At 38.8% G+C, this 21,485-nt stretch overlaps 1 pseudogene across 1 annotated transcript in view; it reads left to right on the top strand.

The window, feature by feature from the left end:
• Window positions 1-21,485, top strand: part of LOC105538068 — a 42,610-nt pseudogene that overhangs the window by 521 nt on the left and 20,604 nt on the right. The window lies entirely within an intron of this gene.

Below are 21,485 nucleotides of genomic sequence, written 5' to 3'. Positions count from 1 at the left end.
AGGCGGCTGCAGCAAGCAGACCTTCGCATCAACACAGCAGACACCAAAAAGGAGTGAGGGCCCAGCTCTCTACCGCCCGGCCCCGGCACTGGCTAGCTTTCCTGGCACCTGGAACTGTGCACCTGGCACCAAGCGGAAAATAAACTCCATGCAGCCAGTAAAAAAAAAAAAAAAAATCAGAACTTTGCGTAGTGTCTTTTTCATATTCATTTACTACATATTTGAGGTTTTTGGGGTTTTTTTTTTGCTGAAAATTATAAAATGCATCATCGAAATTCAGATTTCAGTTTGGCATTAAAATAAAACACTGCAAAAGAGGAGTTTAAAATATCACCATTGCTAATCATTGAAATAGTTGATCTCTCCAAGATTTCTGGGGTAAGGCCAAGTTTTCCTTGATTTTCTCTTTACTCCATACTTGCTCTACCCTCTTCCTGAGGTGCTCAATAAGCTTCAACCTACCCAAGCCTGACCTCATCCTATGCCCTAGAATTTATCTTGTATCTTTCTCTACTTATAAACTTACCTCCCTTGGGTCATTGTAATGGGTACATATTGAGCTATCTTTCTAGCCTACACATTGATATCTTGTCTTTTCCATAGATGCTACTCCACATTCAAGAGTAAGCCACCATTAGGATAGGCATCTAATAGATGATACTGCCCCATTGATAATAGCTTATTGGCACAAAGGTGTTCATCTGTTCCAAGTTGAGCATGATGGTTTTTATTCTTAGAGAATTGGAACTGAAATGAAGTTCTGATGGCATGCATCCGTATGTTTAAAGTCAGAACTTTGGGGTGCCAATGTTTTATCTGTGGAGCAAAGAGCCAAGAAGAGTCTATAATGAAAAGACTGAAGCCAACACTCTGGGAAGAGGAAAGATGAAAACTGCAGTGAATAGGCATCTAATTCCCAGTTTCAGCACTTTTCTGAGGTTTGTGTCTATTCATGACTTTGGGAAGTGAGACATATCCCTCCCCTTTCCAACAAAATTACCATTTTGCTAGTGATAGAAGAGTCAAGGAGATATTTTGAGAAAGCCAGACGTCTTGTAATCTTAAAACATTTTACTATGACTATAGCTATGTCTGGCCTGGTACTATCAAAATGCAAATTTGAATTTTACCACTAAGGCCAACAGACATTGATACGGCATCAAAATAACAATTCTTAACACCAAAGTATTTAAGATTAACAGAAGAAACACCCACAGGTGGCTAGTTGTCAAGATAAGCCTCCTCAGCTAGAAACAATTTGTTTAAAACTTCAAGCAACAGTTTATTCAAATTACAGATGAAAACTCTGCAAAAACCTTGCACTATGAAAGCACTCTTCACCTTTCAGGTCATGCAAGCATTTTTATTTCATCCTTAAGCACAATGGGTATTGCCAGATTTTGCAAATCAAACTAAAAGACACCAGTTAAATTTGAATTTCAGATTACAAACACTGACTTTTAGTATAATATTTTAGACATACTTATGCTAAAAAGTTACTTGTTCTTTGTCTGAAATTCATGTTTAACTGGGCATCCTCTATTTAATCTGCCAACCCAAAGCATAGTGAATAATATGCAATCACAGGTGTGGGAGGGATTTTTTTCCACCAGACTGTATTTTAGGTGGTAAGAGTTGTCATTAGGCAGTTAAATCAGTCAAGATGCAAAATGCCAATTTCTACCAAAATGTTCTTTCAATGAATTGTATAGCTGTGTTCAATGTAGATGTGTGACTGTTGGTTTTTGAGGCTCCTTCTTAATTCCTTCTTGTAGGGAGAGCTGGGGAAATGAAAGGACACTTTATATATGTTAAATTTTAGTAAAACTTTCTTTTTTATTTCTGGAATTAACAGCAATACAGAATCCATTATTCTAGAAGTAGATTAATTTTCTTGAGAACAGAATCAGATGGTAAAAAAGGGAGATGACAATAAAAAACAAAGGCAAGATAAGATAATTTAGAAAAAATAAGAAGAATATTTAGATATTTTTAAAGCTTTCTGCTTGCTTTGGCTATTTTTAAAACCAAATTGCATTAACTTCAAAGCAAATCTAATCATTTGGGCAAAATTGATAATAGAAGCAGAAAAAAATATAATTTAATGAGTAAAATCGGTCACAAAATTGATACTGCTTCGGATTCAAAAAATCTTAGTTGTACTGAGATTTATATCACAGTACAAAAAGATGGAGCTTGTCTTTTATCCTCTGAAAATTCTATTCTCTCCTTCTTTCTTCTTTCTCCTTTTCCCTCTCCTTCTTCTGCCTTCCACAAATGAAAATAGCATACAAGCATAAAGTGTGAAAAATACTACATTTGGGGAGGTATGGCTCAAAAACAGCAGCCATGGGACAGGTTGTAGGGAGTGGTAGTAAGGAGTGGGGAATGTCATTTCTAAAAGCTCCCCTTAGTAAGAGCCAGTGCTGCAGCAGGTCATTAGTATGCCGAGTTATGTTTTGGGGAATGTAATGTGTCTGCCTGAATCCATGTAATAATGAACTGTGATACTAAGAAGTATTAATTAAATCAAGATAAATAAGATCATTGTACTTTGAACTTAAAAATGATGTATATTCAACAATATCTTACAAATTTGAACATAGCATAATATACACCTCAAATACCTTTCTAGTAAAAATGAGCCATTACATTCTCAGAAATAATTGGGACCCTTTTCCAAACTGAGGCTGAGGCTCCATAAACGAAACTTCCAGCAATATGACTTGCTTTCACTCAGTGCCTATCAAAATTCTTCTTGTGGTAGCTCTTGGAAAGATTATCTTTTTTTATGATTAGAACAGGGAATATAGGTGTCTTGCTGACTAAATTGCTCTTTCTGATGTCTGATGTACCCACCCACTATGTCAGACTCTCCAGTACTAATATGTAGGTCCCTTTAAACCAGTAGGTTACACATCAAACTTCAGGTTTGAAGCTCTGGAAGATTCTCTAGGATCACAGGTTAAAATCTCACCAGGTCCAATGCAACCTTTCATTCTTCCAGAAGGGATAAATCAACCGGCACGTACTTCACTGTGTTAGGGTGTTTCAGATGAGAACTTATAAACTTAGACTCCTTTGCTTTGTAATGACATTAAAGATCTCATGGGGTGTTTGTTCTAAGGTTTAGAGACCGTCCTAAAACCTTGAGTAATTTTTGCTTATACTTGAAGTCTGCACTATGAAATGCTTGAACATTCTTATATGTTATTAAGGCTTTATGTAACTTATTAAACTATGAAAATTAAATTCACCTTTAGAAAGTACTTGCAGAACTCACATTATTTGGAACTCAAGATTACAAAGTACATGATATGATTTGAACACCTGTAGTCCCATTTTCATCTTTTGTGTATCACATACACTTTTATGCACCTTCAGCTTAATAGTATGACAACTGGGCCAGTGTCTGTGTTTTTAATCAGCCACAATCTACTGGTGCTAGACCCAACTCTAGAGTCATAACATGTAACACATTTAGACCTCCAGTGACTTTTATGTCCAAGGCCCCAAAGACTTTTCGAAGACTTTACTAAAGTAACTCTCATTGCCCTGTGTCTGATCGAGTCTGCCTGGATTACCCCCTGCCTGGCACTATATTATACACATTCACCTTATGATTTCAATTCCTCTTTTCATGCTTTTTTTCTTTTTTTTTTTTTTTTTTACTTTATTGCTTTTAAACTGCCATTTCCCCCATTGTTTATGATTAGTCGATCTATCTTTCTGGCAAACAAATAAACAAGGAGAAAAGTGACAAGGCAGCTGGTGAGTGTGTCAATATGGATCATGGGGACAGATTCTCCTCCTCAGCATTCAGATGCTGCCCATTGATAATTTGAGCTTAGAGTTCATTTTAGAAATCCAAGAGCTATCTATAATACTTTGTGTCATACATTTTTGCTTCACTTTTTCTCATTTGATTGAAAGCCACTTAGAGGCTTCATTTCCATTTCATTGTGAAGCAGGATCCCATAGGATCATTCTATCAGAAAAATTTCCACACCATGTTCACAGTTTCCCATAGGGAGGGTGTCCTGTTGGAAGTGTCCAAAAAATGGGGGAAGGTATAGAATACATAACACATTTACTTTTATAATTCATGTGAGATTACTTGAGGAAACTTATATGTAAAAACCAACCTTACTCAATTCCTAAAATATCTGAATATTTCCTCCTGGAAAGTCTTTTACAAACCCCAAATGGAGATATTCCTTCCATTCTATTCATGTTCTTTAATACACTTAGGGCCCTATGGAAACACCTCCTCTTTTCTTTTCACATATCATCATAATTAATTCCATAAGCTTCTTCCAGCTTGCAAATTTAATTTTTATTTTCGTAGAAGTTAATAGCTTTATAATAGAACAAATGCAGGGAGTAGTTCCTCTGAATGGAGATGCCACAGTTTTATGTACCCAAATGAATCTCCCCTTTCTGTGTTTAATATGACCTATGTTCTCTGCCAGAAACTTTAATATCATTTCATTCATCACTCAGCTTGCTCAGTCTCCTTTATCTATCTTGTTCATTTTTTCCCCAAATCACTTGCTGATAGACCAAAATTATAACTGTAGTATTTCCCTGTTTTAGGTTTTACATTTTTCCTTGAAAACAGCATAATTAAGATGGATAAATCCTTGTCATCCCATTTGAATGTTCTAAGTAAAAATGGTACAATGTAACATTTTAGAATTCCATAGCCTGAATCAACATCAAACAGATGTATGTGTACACACACATGCATGCACACAAACACATTCTCTATGAGACAAAGGTCTTTTGTGTCTTATTCACTGCTTTATTTCTGGGCCTATCTTGGTGCCAAGCACATACGTAGCACAAGTCAACAAATATTTGTTGAACAAATGAAATTAGATATTAATCAACTCATATGTACTTCGCATGCATACTAAAATATTTGAGATGTTTAAACAAATAAAAACATAAATGTTTATAATTAGTTTGATGAGTTAAAACTAAATGTGATAAAATCCTAGTAAGCTATCTCTCAGTGACTAGAATATTTCGTGCCCTTCAGTTCAGTCTCTCAGTTCACAGGGATTTCAAGAGAAACTCTCCAATTATAAACACCATTTATATGATCATTTTACAAGCAAATGTTGACAGTCTCATGATATAAAGCTTTATAATGCACAAAGAATGTATGTATATGTTTTCATATTAATCCTACATAAGATAATGGTCTATTTTTCAAGGAAAAAACCCTAGTCTCAAAAAAGTTAAATATTTAAACTAAAATAGAACAATCAGTAAGAAGTAATAATTTTAAGAGATAAGCCTAGTTCTTCCACTTCTGACCCCTTTGTTCTGCCCGCTGGATCACAATTGCTTGTGGAGTGCTATTGGGATTGCCAAGCATAATCCATTCCTGGTTTTGACTTCAGGAGGACAGAGCTCCCTGGGAGCGACACTTAATCAATGACTAATAGGCATGGAGGGAGTGGATGAATATTTCTGCTTGCTCCAGCTTCAGGTGGCAAAACTGCAAGACACAGGTCCCATACTGTCTCTTGGTCCTGCATGGTGGGATTTAGCTCACCACTGCGATAACACACCTTTAATTGGCTGTAGGTACTTATCCAAACCTCTATAGTGTTTCTTAGTATTGCCCTCAGAAATAAACTACTTGAACCTGAGTCCTAGTCTAAGGGTCTGATTCTGAAAGACAAAATCAAGACTGCTGATACTGAAAGTAGTCCTAGGAAGCAGATTCTTAGAATGTGATTCTGGAATTGAATCTTTTGCTGGCCATATGGAACAAGGATGTTTTTACATTCATGAGTGGGGTGGCGATGATGCCTGGCATGTGATTACTAAGAATTATTAAGACTCTCACCTGTGGTAGATGAGATACAGATAGAAGGAAATGTCTTGTTTTAATCATTTCAGAAATTGCATTTTTAAAGCTGTGAAGCGGGTGTTTTTGCCATCAAAACTCTGAAGGAAGTAAACAACAGGTTTGGGTAAGCTAGCTATCAGCCTACAGCATACTATGAAAGCCAAAAACATATGGCTACATTTAAAGAGACCCACATTCCTATAGTTAGTGGGGAGATAGTTCTGAAAATCACTACCAGGATTTGTTTCTGTGAGTAATAAAATTACAAAAACAAAACAAAACAAAAACAAAAACAAAAAAACCATGAACTCATAACTCCAGCAAGCTTCCTGAGTACTCCAACGAGGACATCTGAGTGAATGCACTGGAGCCTCTAGATTTTTACAAGTCCTTTTTTTTGTTTCCCAAACAATATGTGCCCCACTTGCTAGAGGAGAGCAGCTTCCCCTTACCTGGAGGCCATGCTTAGGCTGCAGCTGAGGTGGTTACCTGAATAGATGATGCTCAACTTCCTCCCGATCTGTGACCAAGAGATTGGCCTTCGGACCAGTGACTAAAGATAAGTCTCAGCACAGCCCCATTGGGGAAGTACCATCCTCGTTATGGGAAGAAAGGACTTAATGTATGAAAAGGGTTAAAGGATCAGGCAATGGAGCTGGTTAATATGCCTCACGATGGATCTTGAGAGTTCTGGACTGGGTGTGGGGTTCGAACACAAGGCTGGATGAGGGAGATGTATTGACATGGGGACATTTTCCTGTGGCTCAGACTGGCAAGAACACCTGGAGCTGGTTCTAATATGGTGCTTGGATGGCACCTTGAAGCTTGGAAAAAAATGATGGCCTCTAATAAAAGAAGCAGATATGCTTGGTTGCCTTGACAGAGTATTGAGGAAGGAGTTAGAAGACTCTGAAAGATGCAATATGCAAGAATGGATTTACTGTATTAGACCTGAGAACTCACCAGCTAATTATGTTTCCGCAGAAGGTTTACAGAACACTCTTTTCATTAAAGCAATAGGAATTATGCAAGGGAAGGGACATTGACATGGCTAAGGAGCTCAGTGCTGGCTGTCTTACAGAAGCCAGAGGAAACTAAGAGATACTGCTCTGGACTCCCTACAGCCAATGGAGTTAATAGGATTGTGGAGCAGAAGAGACCAGGTAATAGCACTTAGCCATCAAAGGCATGGTGGGTGTAAGTTAGAGGAAAGCAAGGCTGCATTCTATGGGCTTTGAAACATGAGGTAGGATTGGCTACATAATTGGCAGTGCTCAGTGCAAGATGAAAATGCAGGCGCATTACAAATTACTAAAAATTTAAGACAACAACATCAGAGACAGAAACCAAGCATGGGACACTTCTGAGCATAGGGCCCTGTTTAATTGCACGAGGTGCACACCATGAAGCCCATCCTGACGTCGGCATCTGTGGCAATGATAAGAGACTGGTGTTTTCAGGGCTGAGATAGCTGGACTATCAACAAAGATATCATTTGACTTTTGTAACCAAAAATATGACAAAAAGTGAGAAGAAATCTTATGTTAACTGCTGTAGTGGAAAAGGTTAATCCTTTGCCCAACTTTCACCCTCAAATCATTTCTCGGACCAAGAGCGTTTTACTAGAGGAGAGGCAAGGGCACCTTTGACTGAAAACCCTACGAAGCCACAGACTAAGCAGAGAAAAGACTAATGATACATGTTGAGACCTCATGCTTTGAGATTCAGTGCTTTGGCAGGGGCTGGACTGTTACAGTACTAGGACAGAGTTTGTGTGGAAGGGGAAGACAATACAATAGTGATGGTCCAAGGAGTCTGCTGTCTGTATTTGTAATTGGTGGCTTCTGACACATCTCAAGATTAACATGTCCCATTTTGAACTGACTGAGGAAGCCACTTTTAAAACACCATATGATTTTGTTAACTCTGAAAATGATGGCTCATGTTGCTTAAATATTAAGTGAAGAATGGGTTGTACATTCTTCTGGATTTCTTCTAGTGTTTCACACATTGATGGAAAGAGATGAGGTTACTCTCCTCTTTCTTCACTACCCAAATAAGCCCAGGCTAAAGGCAAACCGTTGTCAATTGCTTCCTGGTCTGGCTTCTTGCTCCTTTTCCAATCTGCTTTATATCTCTCTATTCACCCTTCCACTCACATTCAGTGTTCCAGCAACACTGGAAATATCTCCTGACCTGTGTTATTCTTTCTCTTTCCTGATCTTCAGACATGCTGTCTCTTCCTTTAGGAATAGCGCCCCTGCCCCCACCATTTATCCTGCCCTCCCCTTCTGCCTCCGGGTTAGCTATTATTCATTTTTAGTTCTCAGATTTAAAGGCCATGTCCACATGGCAGCTTAGCGTAATTTAGGTCTTATCCACCCTGCTATGCCAGGCTCAAGTGCTTGACTGATGTTTAATTTTGAATAAAAGATAAGAAACTTATTTTCTTTCTGGATTTTTTATTTATTTTATTTTATTGATTTACTTACATTTTTGTGAAACAGGGTCTTGCTCTGTCACCAGGGCTGGAGTGCAGTGGCATGATCATAGCTCACTGCAGCCTCAACCTCCCAGGTTCAAGCAATCCTCCCACCTCAACTTCCTGAGTAGCGGCATTACAGTCATGTGCTACCATACCTAGCTAATTTTTGTATTTTTTGTAGAGATGGGATTTTGCTGTGCTGTCCAGGCTGGTCTCAAACTCCTGGGCTCAAGTGATCCATGTGCCTTGGCCTCCCAAAGTGCTGAGATTACAGGCATGAGTCACTGCACTCAGCCAATAAACTTATTTTCATGAAAACAATGTCTATCTTTTCCCCTACTTGAATAGGTTGAATTCCAAATTTTATCTGAAACCTTTTTTATTTAATCCTTTATAGGAGCTATTTTTTATTTAATCCTTTACAGGAGAGTTGGACAGCTAAAGATGGTACCATCTTTGGTTTACTGAAGATCTATATATTCAAATGACTGAAATTGCCTGTCTATCCTTTATGCCTAAGTAAAAAATAGGTCTTAAATGCAGAAAAGACAATGCATCATAGGAAAGCTTAATATCCTATTCCTTTAAAAGATTTCATTTTCTAATAATACTTAATAAGTCTTACAGAACTCTTCCTTATTAGCTACTTCTAACTCCATGAATTCATGTTATTATTATTATTATTTTTTTTCCAAAGGAAGAAAGAGGGACTGGAAAAAAATCTAGAAGATCGATTTTCTTCACAGTGTGTTTATTGGAAGTATTAGGAACCCTGATGTTGGGCCTAAAATCTCCAGTCTGGTGTTTCAACTTAATGTCAGAATCTTCCCTTCATCCTTTTAACTCACTGTAACTAGAATCAAGACAACAGTTACCTAGTATGAAGGAAATTGTGTGTGTGTGTGTGATTTTCAAGTGTGTGTGCGATTTTCACGTGTGTGTGCACAAGTGTCTCTGTGTATTTTTCTTGTTGATAGTGGTTTGGGATAAGTACACATTTTTGGAAGGGCAGAGAGGTAAAATCCCATTGAGGTGTTTTTGCGTTTTTTTTTTTTTTTTCCCTGCAATACTCATAGCTTCCAGCAGTAATTTCTAAAATGTGCTTTGCCCTGAATGTCATCACTGAAAAAGCACCTGTTCTGGAGATCATTTCCAAGCCCCTGTAAGATCTTTACTCTTCTGGAAAATAGGGAAAAATGGGATAACACATGTGAACAACAATATCACTCAAAGTGAAAATTTAAAGTGGCCACCCATTCCCTGGGTCCACCACAGACAAGGAATCATAAGTGAAGAATGTGTCCCTTTCTGCTTTGGTTACTGGCTTCAGTGAATTTGGGCAATTCACTTAACCTCTCCATGCTCCCATTTCCTTCTTCAGGCACTTTGATGACACTGGTAGTGAATTTCTTTGCAGTAATGTGACAATTACCCAATTAATGACTATTAGAATTTCTAAAGATAGCATACAAGTAAATGCTTAATAAGATGGTAAATAGAGAGGAAATGGACAGTAAAAGGCGTGTATCTACAACTGGAAAAATTATTAAAGCTTATTTTGAGAGGCACAGTGACAGACAGCTCCTAACACCATCTAATTGTGGACTGCCTGATCTTATAACTCAGAGCTTGGCCTAAGCTTTTATGACAACAGAGTCTTCCACACCTGCATCATGGTGAGGCTGCCATCACAGCCAAGTTCCCAATCACAGCGGCGTCTGAACTTTCCCCCTGAGAGTTGCTTTCATTTCATAGAAACCTCTGTTAAAAAAAAATAGACTTTTTTTTTTTTTTTTTTGCGCAAAGATAGGACACTAAGTCATTCTCCTCCCCTTCCGAGCAAACTTCCCCTCCCTTCTCTCCCAGAATGGCTTTATCTCTGTAGTTCCCTGTAGTTCAAAGGCAGAAATGGGACATAATGGGATTTGGCTGAAGGGTTATAATCCTAAGAATTCCAAAACTTTTCGTCGAAGGGCCATTTCTAAAGAGAGCTTTTATCCATTGGCAATTTCAGCTGAGAGCTATTCAGTGACTCAGGAGGCGCCACATAAAGGCTTTCAATGCCCTGGTCTGCCACTGTCCCTTTGCAAGAGCAGAGACAGAGCCTCGTGTGGTGTTTCTCAGCCCATTTGTGATAGCATTCTTGTGAAAGAGGAATAGCCTAAAGCTAAATTGGGAGGAATGGGAAGGCTGTTTTCTTGGCAAAATTTACTATCAGAGCATCAAATCCCCCTTCTCTACCCACTGAAAGAGGCCTTAACATTTATTATTAATCAGGCTTAGCTAGGAAGGTATACAATGTAGAATCAGGGGTTTATTTTCATCCAGGATGGCAACACGACAGTGGGAAGAGGAGATGGTGCTTTGTGACCCAGGTATAAGAAGAGAAGTGATCACACAAACACCCACAAACACACTCACAAAGACACACACAAACACACACACATACACACACATTCGTGTTTCACCACCTCATTATTTTCTCTCCCAAAAGAATGATGAGAAGAATCCCTTTTGTGTAGGAGAAACCGAATGTGTCCACAAAGTCAACATGTGCTCTTGGCTCTACAACCTTTGCCCTCCTGGCTGTAACCTGGATTCTGCACCAACCATTGTTTAGAATGAATAGGAAGATTTTGAGTGGTTTCTCCCTTTATAGTAAGAAAATGTTAATATGGAACAGTAACTTTTAGAAATATTCCCATAGTATCTCCTGAGTTGTAGACATCTCCATTGCCTTAGGAGGGGGTAAGGGTAATTTATTTCCATGTAGCTCCAAGCCCACGGGGCTGAGCAATGAGGACTCCCTAAGTACTTAGAGAAAAGGGAAATGAGGTTGCCCTGTGAGAATTAAATGACTTGAAAACAACACTTAGCCAAATGTTTTCTAGTTCCATGGGAACATACTAGAATAACACTTAATTAGTGAAATTGACATATCTACAGTCAGCATACATTATCCAAAGGGAGCAGCCTGATAGCAAACTGGCTTCAGAGAATGCCACTCCATGCACAATCTAGTAGACAAGAGGAGAGACCAGGAGGTTGTAAGCATCCTGGCCACGAGGCCTCGTAAGGTCTGATGAACCATCCTCGAGACTTTCAACCACTCTGTTCTCATCCTTCAATTACTGAGCAGGCCTCTGATTTAATAGTTCATCTTACTAAATACTTACATACAGAGAAAAACTGGCCCTCAACAGGAGATATAAGCACCTTCATCACTAGAGTATTCCCTTTTTATACATTAATAACTTGGCTTTCTTGTCCACCTATCAGTATAAAGTGAATCTAGTTTTTATAACAAGTTTGTCTCTAAATGTTAATTATTTCTATGTTTTCTCATAAAATTCTATTTTTGTGCCCATAAGACCAAGCACCACGGAAAATTCATTAAGGTAATACCACTCAGTGAGGAATCTTGGGGTCAGCCACCAGCATTTGGCAACTGTTTTTAGAATTTCCACCCAAATTAATGTTTTCTTCTGTTTTAATCTAAATAATTCTGAAGTATTTCTATAGATATGGTAAATAATCTCTAGAATTAAAATAATCTTCATGCTTCCCTAATATATAAAGCCAATATTTGTTGTTGTTTATGAAAGTTGAGTCTTTTCCTACGGGATGTGTATATTTTAGGAATCCGGCTTCCAATATGCCAGAAATGACACTACCTGGTCATTCCCATAGTTAAGAGAGTGTCAGAAACAACCAACTCCACTTTAACCAAGTACGTATGATTAGAACCTAATGTAGAAACTTATTCATTTTAATTGTTTTCTATCAAAACACCCTCTCTTTGGTGATGTCCTTAATAATTTTTCCCAGGCCATATGTGCCAGCCATTTGCTAGTCTTTGGGGATACATTGGTGAACAAGGCAATCCCTTACAGAATTTGTGATTTTGTAGAAAAAGCTAAGACAATAAATACCAAAGATAACCCATTAATGAGAACTGCAGACATGTTATGAACTGTGAAGAACACAATCAAGATGTTTTACTGAATATAGTGAAGCTGGCCAGGAAAAGATTCTTTGATAAATTAGCATTTTAGCTTAACCCTAAAGGATACTTAAGGACCAGGAAGAAACTGAGGAAAGGCCTCCATGCATAGAGAAAAGCATGGACAGAAATCCTGAGGCCAAAAGGAGAATTTTGTGTTCCAAGAACTTAAAAGAAACCAGAAGTAACTAATAATGAAACTATGAGGAGAGAATGGAGGTTTAAGCAGCAACCTATGCATGTGTAACATAACTGATCTCACTATGGATTGTGTTTATGCTTTTAACAAATACCCATTGAGGGCTGGTATGGTTTGAAGGTTTGTCCCCTCCCAAATGCATGTTGAGATTTAATTGTCATTGTAACAGTATAAAGAGGTGGGACCTTTAAGAGGTGATTAGACCATGAAGGTTCCACCGTCATGGGTGGGATTGGTGTGGTTATAAGAAGGCGAGTTTGGCCTCCTCTTGCTGTCTCTTGGTCCTTCCACTTTCTGCCATGTGAGGAGGCTGCAGCAATGAAGCACCATCTGGGAAGCAGAGAAAATCAGGTTCTACTCTGCTAGCACCTTGATCTTAGATTTCCCAGCCTCCACAACTGTGAGGGCAAATTTCTGTTTGTAATAAATTACCCAGTCTGTGGTTGATATGGTTTTGCTGTGACCCCACCCAAATCTCATCTTGAATTTTAGCTCCCATAATTCCCATCTGTTGTGGGAGGGACCCGGTGGGAGATAATAGAATCATGGGGATGTTTTTCTCCATACTGTTCTCATGGTAGTGAATAAGTCTCATGAGATCTGATGGTTTTATAGGAGGTTTCCCTTTTTGCTTGGCTCTCATTCTCTCTTGTCTGCCACCATGTAAGATGTGCCTTTTCACCTTCCGCCATGATTGTGAGGCCTCCCCAGCCACATGGAACTGTGAGTCCATTAAACTTCTCTTACTTTATAAATTACCCAGTCTCAGTTATGTCTTTATCAGCAGCCTGAAAACGGACTAGTACAGTGATATTCTGTAATAGCAGTGTAAATGGACTAAAAAAGGGCCTACTATGAACCAGGAGCTGTTCTAGGTACTCACTTAGCATCAGGAAACAATGCATTTCAGAAGGAAAAAAGCAATAAAAAAGCACATTTCTAGAATGTCAGATGTGGTTAATAATATGGAAAATAATAATGGTAAAACAGAATAGAATAATAAAATAGACAAGAGAAACAGAGAACATAAGGGTTGGAGTTTGATTACTGTTTACATAATGTGCTAAGGGTTGGCTTTACTGATAAGGTGGTGTTTGAGCAGCAACCCAAAGTAAATTTGGTAGAGCACATCAGGAGTATATCTTTGGGAAGAGCAGGCAGAGAGAAAACAAGTGCAAAGGCCCTGAGGTGAGAGCATAACTAAAGTGTTCAAAGACAACAAGGCAGCTGGTATGAATCAAGTAATTTGGATGAGAATAACAGGAGATGAGAACAGAGAAAGTGGATATGTGGGCTCCAGTCATGTAGAACCTCTCGTGCCATTGCTAGACTCTTATTCTGAGTGAAATAAGAGGCTCCTAACGGGTTTTGTGCTGAGAAGTGCTAGATTTAATACCCATTTAAACAGCTCATCCTGGCTTTTGTGTTGTACAAGATGGGAAGTGGGAGGGTTGGTATGGCAAAAGAGATCTCTTAGGAGACTATTATCTTTAACCTGAAAGTGATGGGAAATAAAGAGTTTTCAGGCAGGAAGTTACATTTCATTAAAATACTGTAGACTATATTTTAATTGTAAGTCTCAGTTCAGCAATTAATTCACAATACAAACACCTTAGCCAAATTAAATACTTTCCTATCTTAAACTACTGTATTAACTAATTACTACTAAAATTCACTTTGAATTTTCTTTTCTTCTTTGTTTCCTATAACTTGCAGTCATTTGGCCTCAACGCATCTCCCAATTCTTCTGATGCTGGAATAAAATGGGCTATTTTTAGCACTAATTACCCTTCTAAGAAAACATTTGGACTGTTTTTTCCAGTTTCAAGAAATGCCTTGGATCCCTGAGGCTTGCTTGTGTAACAGGTATCTACAATGCAGAGTACACGAAAAATTTGGCTCTAAGCACCCACTTATCAGTATTGGCAAGAATTCTAATATCACTTATTCTGGGATTTTCTGCTTTCTGACTGTATTGTACAGAATTCCCAGAATTATGAGGTTGCCAGAGAATGAAGACATTTCCATTCCACCCTGGCTGTGTGTTGTATGGCTTCCTCCCTGAGCTCACACTGGCAGTTTGAATAGAGATGACCCCATTGGTAGTACCCACTTGCTCAGTGCCAAACTCAATCATGAGGACCCTTCAGCATGGCAATTAAAGGCTTGGTTTTTAGTGTTCTATGATGCTACTCCTTTATCTGTGATCCCGCTAGCTCACAGGTGCTTTCCTCAAGAGAATTTCCAATGTTGGCTATTCTCAGAAACCAGCAAACTCCTGTCTTCATTTACAGAGAACCAACAATCTTCCTTCCATGTGAGCTAAAAATCTGGAAAGTCACATCAGTACCTCTGAATTTACATGCCTGTGAACTAGCCAGACCACAACATCTGGTGTAATTTCAAAGACTGGATTTGTGTAAAATATTTCTCATTTTTGTTTTCTACTACACCAGTGAAAAGCTGTAGAAAGGATATAGACTACACTTGAGAGGACACTCCCTAACCCCTCTATGAGAATCTATTAATAAATTGTTCAGAGTGGCTTGCCTGAAATCTGGTGCTCAGTGTAGTTCACACTAGGTGAGGATTTAGCCAGATTCAAGGACTTAGGACTTGAGCTCCCTGCCCTTCTTACTACTAGGCTGATAGAGAAGTCATGTCAGGACCCAACCATCTACCCATTGCCATAGCCGGAAAATTCTCACACCTATATGTTTCCATTTTCTCTTTCTTGTAAAACAGTCAAGCTTACAGAATAGTCCTGACCTACAACTCACACTACTTGCCATCCCTACACAATGCCCCCTCTTCTTCCATCTGCTAACATTCTTAGAGGAAGAATATTCTTAATCAGGAAAAGAATATGCACACAAATCAATATCTCTATAATTCATCATTTACACTATTAAGAGTAAAAAGATCCCTGCTCTGTGACATGTCTTCCTTTCCTTCTCCCCTTCCAGCTAAGCTGGAAGAATAAAAATGTCTTATCTCCTTTATATTCCTAAAGATTTTAGGTTTTTTGGTGTAGGTAAGGAAAGGAGTGATACCTTTCCTCATCCATCATAAGGGTCATAGCCAATACCTCATAACAAAAAGACAAGTTAACAAGAGAAAAACATAACACATTTCATTATAGTTTTACATGACATGGGAGACTTCAGAAGTAAGATCCAAAGATACAGGGGAAGCTATTTGATTTTATACTTAGGACTCAGAGTCGATGAAGCAGGGACAGTCATGTAGAAATGTGATTGGACAAAAAGGGTAATAATGTAATGCCAATAGACTGGCCAGTAGGGGAACTCCCGGTGAGACCTGTCTGTTCAGATTCTTAGTCTCTCTGTTGTATAATTTCTTTCTCCTGAATATGGAATATGATCCCTCTGGGATGAGGGTCTTAGTCTTAGTTTCTTTATAGCCAGTTGTTATGCAGAAAAGTGGTGCAGTGGGAGAGGAAGAGAAGTTAGAGTAATCTCTATTTTTAGACCTTATGGCTGACTTCGGGCAAAGGGGTTTCTGATTTCTATGATTCACCCTGAGGAAGAGGAACTCTAATTTCTATGACTTGCCTCAGGGGAAAATGGGGGATGTGGTGCAGTGGGAGAGGAAGAGAAGTTAGAGTAATCTCTATTTTTAGACCTTATGGCTGACTTCGGGCAAAGGGGTTTCTGATTTCTATGATTCACCCTAAGGAAGAGGAACTCTAATTTCTATGACTTGCCTCAGGGGAAAATGGGGGATGAATGACAGGAGGGCAGGAGAAGGCCTGAGAGAAACTTTGCTTCCGAGGCCTTATATTTGGGTATTGTTTTCTGAGCGCCATGATTGGCATCATAGGTCTCAAATATCCTCTGAGTTTCCATTTGCAGTTGACGTAAGCTTTCCTTGGCAATTATTTATATTCATTCCAACATCAACCCTTCTGATTAACGCTAACGCTTCATCCCATAAATCTATTTTTATACTTAGTTTTGTTGATTGCCAACAATTTTAGATCTGGGTCACCATAAAAGACTTATGAAAGTTTATGCCTTTTAATTTTCAAGAAATAAATTCTTAAGCATTTCAACTGACATGTTTTTACAAATAAATGTGCAAAGACCTTTTCTCAGAACCGACAGTCTTTGAAATACACTCAGGAAAAGGAACTATAGGTGACTCCAAGTAGAGGTTGATAAAGAAGATATCATTTGAGAGGAAGTGAAGAGGGTTTCATTTATGCAATGATTATATTTCACATCTCTACAAACTAACACTAGCTATAACTGTAATTCCACCTCTTATCCAGCCTGCATTTTATTTGGCCTCTCAGTTTTCACAAGCAAATGTCAAGCTTACCTCGGATCGACTGATTCTGAAAGCTATGGCTCTGCCATAAATTAGTTAAACAATATCTCCATTTTAAGTACTTGTTCTATTTGATGTTTAGTTGTAGGAAGCATTGGTGTTGAATTAGTGTTTTTGAAAAAATATGAAGCCTTCCTTTATTAGGCCTAATTTCATCCTTGGATCATGTTGGATTGTTATCAAGCTGCTGTTATCAAACTATGCCTTAGTATCTTGGAAGTTAGGCACTGAAGAATGTTTATGGGTAGGTAAATATCCTACCCTGCACTTAATTATAATGAGATTGTTGAGGGCAATGTTTCCCACATCACACTCTCCGTAGGTAAATATTCCACCTTGTACTTAATTATAATGAGATTTTTTTGTTGTTGAGTGCAGTGTTTCCCATATTACACACTCTGCTTTTTTGAAGATCTAAAAAGACATTTTTATCAGGTTTCAATAAGAAAAAATGGATACCCCTCCCTTCTTCACTGTTTTAAAAGATTCCTTTTCTTGAGATGGAGTCTTACTCTGTCGCTCAGGCTGAAGTGCAATGGTGCGATCTCAGCTTACTGCAACCTCCACCTCCTGGGTTCAAGCGATTCTCCAGCCTCTGCCTTCCAAGTAACTGGGACTACAGGCACTCACCACCACACCCAACTAATTTTTGTGTTTTTAGCAGAGGCAGGGTTTCACCGTGTTGGCCAGGCTGGCCTCAAACTCCTGACCTTAGGTGATCTGCCCGCCTCGGCCTCCCAAAGTGCTGGGATTATAGGCATGAGCCCCCATGCCTGGCTTGTTTTAACAAATTCTAATTACATCATACTATATGCAGAAAGCACTGAGCATACTATGATGCACACAAAGAGACAAGGTCACTAACTTCACGGAACTTAGAGTTTAAGAAGTGCGAGGCAGGAAATGTACATCTTATTTAAAGTTGTTGAAATGAAACTGCAGTATGTGCCATAAAGAAGAGTTTCATTTTGCCATTAGAGCATAGAATAAAGGACTTGACCTATTTTTGAGATAAGGAAAGAAGTGGAGATGCGTACTCATGAAAGGTTTTAAGCAGGTTGGAAAGTATGACATGGTTAGACATGTGTTCTGAAAAGAGCACACAACTACCACGTGAAAGGCAAATTGTGTTTCCCTGAAAAGCAGAGATCAAATTTTCAGCCTTCTTTTCTCCAAGTCTTGATAGTGTTGATTTCAGTTACTAATTTTATCCCTTACTCTACAATATTCCTTATACATTTACTTTCTCTTTGCTCTATTTTTTTTTCTTTATTTCTTTTCCTTTTTTTTCTAGAGATAGGGTCTCACTCTGTTGCCCAGGCTAAAGTGCAGTGGTATGATTATATAGTTCACTACAGCCTAGAAGCCTCAAACTCCTGGGCTCAAGCAATTCTGCCACCTCAATTCTCCCAAGTAGCTGGGATTATAGGCACCAACTACCAAGCCTATATCTTTATAATCGATATAATTTGGAGATGGAGGAGAAGTGAAGAAAGATACTAATAAATAAATAATAGAGAATATACCCTATTTCTGAAAATGTTTATAGTGTATTTGAAGAACCAGAGAAAGTGTAGGAAAAAAATGGCTCTGAAAAATAGAAAAGGCATAGATGAGAATAGGTCTTTACAGATTAATTCACAAATAAAAGAATTTTATTTTTAAACAAAGTAGGATTGAACTAGTCAGCAGTATTGAGATGTCTAGCAAAGCCTGTTGAATGTCTTTTTCAATATAAATAGACTTTATCTCTCATATCTTTGTCTTTTCTTTGTTTTAATCCTGGCACTCTTATTCTTTTATTTTGTTAGTCGCTTGTTATTAGGCAGTGAACTCATTGAGCAAAGGGATCTTGCCTTTCATTTATTTATTTTCTTTAACTCTGTCTCCCCCCATAACATCGAGTATAACATCTAAGGGTTTCTTTGCTAACTAATCTGTAGCTATGCAGTCAAAAAATATTCATTCTTTCTCAAAGTTATGCTTTTGGTAGAGCTGGTCTCTGGATTTCCAAGCATTGGCGTATAAAACTGACAACTGCAACAAGTATTTCTTTTGTGCTTTCCCTCTATTTCCCTCTATTTCCCTTCCTGATAGTAGTTAAGAAACGAGCATCTTTTGACAATGAAAGAGCTAATGTTTCTATGTAAAATGCAGATGAACTTTGCCACTCATTTACACACAAATGCCAGGAAAATAAGTAGATAATAGAGTACCCCTATTCAATTTTTTTCTCTATTTTCTACTCATGGTTTTAATTTTATCTCAATGTTTTCAAAGTTCAAAACACATAGGCAAGTTTTTCCCTTCATAGGCTAAGCTATTACAACTACCAGGCCTAGTAAGACCATCTTTAAAAAACAGAGGAAAGGAGCCCCGAGGAGGCGGAGGATGAGGTAAAGCCATGTGTCCCAGGAGCTGACGTCCCAGGAGCTGGAGGCAGGTAACCTTCAGGCCCATGAAAAGTACTGAGCACCAAGGGAAAGTGGATGGAGAGAATTTAGGGTCTTTACGGATGATTTCCTTTTTCCCCTGTGAAAGCAACTTACCTTGTTTAAAAAAAAAAAAAATTGACGTTTGTCTTGTTAACCTGGCTTTGAAGAGAAAAGACCCTGAGAGAGAAACAATAGCAGCAGCAAAGTAGAAAGGGAAATAAACTCCTATAAGCTGTTTCCAGTCTGCAGACTCTATTTTGGGGCAATATCAGGGCATAGTCACTAGGCCAAAAACAACAAGAGCAATAAAGCATGTCCTGTCTCCCTTCTCTTCTCAAGATTAAGCTCTGTGCTTATTCCTTATGAAGGAGCCTTCTGTTGCCCTCCTCAGCTGGAAGGCCTTTCTGCTTTTCTTCACTCTTGGAATATTTCCTAACTTTTCTTGCTTCCATCTTTACTTCCATCGATTCCTATTTTCCTGTAAAAGCAGCTGTAGGAGACGTCACAGGGCACATCCTCAGAATTCAGCAGCTTGGAAAGCCATAGGTGAGCTGCTTTGAGGGCTGCAGGCCAGAGATTGCACCTTCACTGCTGGGCTCTGAGGGTTCACCTAGAAGAGCTTCGACCGATCACACCTGGAACAGCAACAATGCTTGGTACATTCTCATCCACAGTGAGAAATCCTTGGTTGAGGGTCGGGTTTAAAAAACTTTTAATTATACGAACACATATTCTGGACTAGAATTCATCAACATCATGGTCATTTGATTGAATCTGGAAGATACATACATAGTATTTGGACTTTTTAGATTTCATTTTTAATTTTATATGGATTGTTTTACATATATACATACAAAATATGTATATTACAGTCACCTAAATCAAGAAACATATCAGAATCAGCACCACGGAAGAATTCGTCTGTCCTCCTTCCTTTTACTCCTCCTCCTCCAAGTGTAACCTTGTTGTGACTTTTAACACGATGACTTTGTCTTGCCTGTTTTTCACCTTTATATCAAGGTCTAGCTCCCTGTGCTCAATGTCAGGTTTATGAGATTCATACATGTTGTTGCAGTAGCTATAGATTGTTCTAATTACTGGGTCCAGTGATTATCAAAAGGTGTTCCCACACCATCAGTTATCAGCATTGTAGAAACTTACTAGAAACACAAATATCAAAGCAGTTCTCATGCTGCCAACTTGACAATGCTGAATCAGAAATTCAGTGTGGGGCAAAACAATCTGTAGTTTTAAAAAAACTCTCCAAATGATACTAATATAAATTTTTTTGAGAAAACTGCTGTATATTATTCCATTTTCTGAATACATTGTGATATATTTATCATTCTATTGTTGATGGATATTTTGGCTGATTCTAGTGTGAGGCTACTATGAAGAGCTATAAAGATTCTAGCATGTGGCTTTCGGTGATCATGAATATGCATTTTCTTGGGTACATACCTAGAAGTGATACAGGATTTTTCTCACTTTGCAACCCAAGGACCTCCAGCTGGTGATGCCCCTGCCCAGGCCTTGCTCGGCCATGCTACCTGCCGCAGGAGACACCCTGCCCTCTTGGCCTGCCTGGACCTCACCTGACTTGTGCACTGGCTAAGCCTGCCTTTGGCCTGGGTGTGCCCCAGCCCACCAGTGTTATAGCTCGTACCTGTGTTTGGTGGTTCCCAAGTTCTTGTCCCACATTCAAGAATTAGGAAACTCTGACAATTGAAGGGTGAGGAGAATGGAGAAGAATTTATTGAGTAACAAAACGGCTCTCAGCAGAGAGGGGATGCGAGGATGGTCAACCACCCAGAGTCTGGTGGTTTCTCTCTCAGTGTGGCTGAGTCCAGGGTTTTATGGGCTCAGAACAGAGGAGTGTATGCTGATTGTTTTGTGAGTACGCAGAAAAGGTTAAAGCAAAGGCACCACTCAAAGATGGGCACAACAGTATAAAAAAACCAATTAGAGAAGGGCAGGTATATGTAAAATAGGTGAAGGGTAGGGATCAATCAAAGGACAGTGCACCAAATGGGAAGACAGGTTCTCAATCTGGACCATGGTTTTGACTTGTAGCTTGACTTTCAGGCTTTAAACTGTCTTTGGCTTGGAGGTGGGGTTTCACTGGGGACCTGCCCCATCTGCCT

This window comes from Mandrillus leucophaeus, unplaced genomic scaffold (genome assembly GCF_000951045.1).
Source record: "Mandrillus leucophaeus isolate KB7577 unplaced genomic scaffold, Mleu.le_1.0 Scaffold184, whole genome shotgun sequence".
Lineage (NCBI taxonomy): Eukaryota > Metazoa > Chordata > Mammalia > Primates > Cercopithecidae > Mandrillus > Mandrillus leucophaeus.
This window is presented reverse-complemented; position numbering and strand designations above follow the sequence as displayed.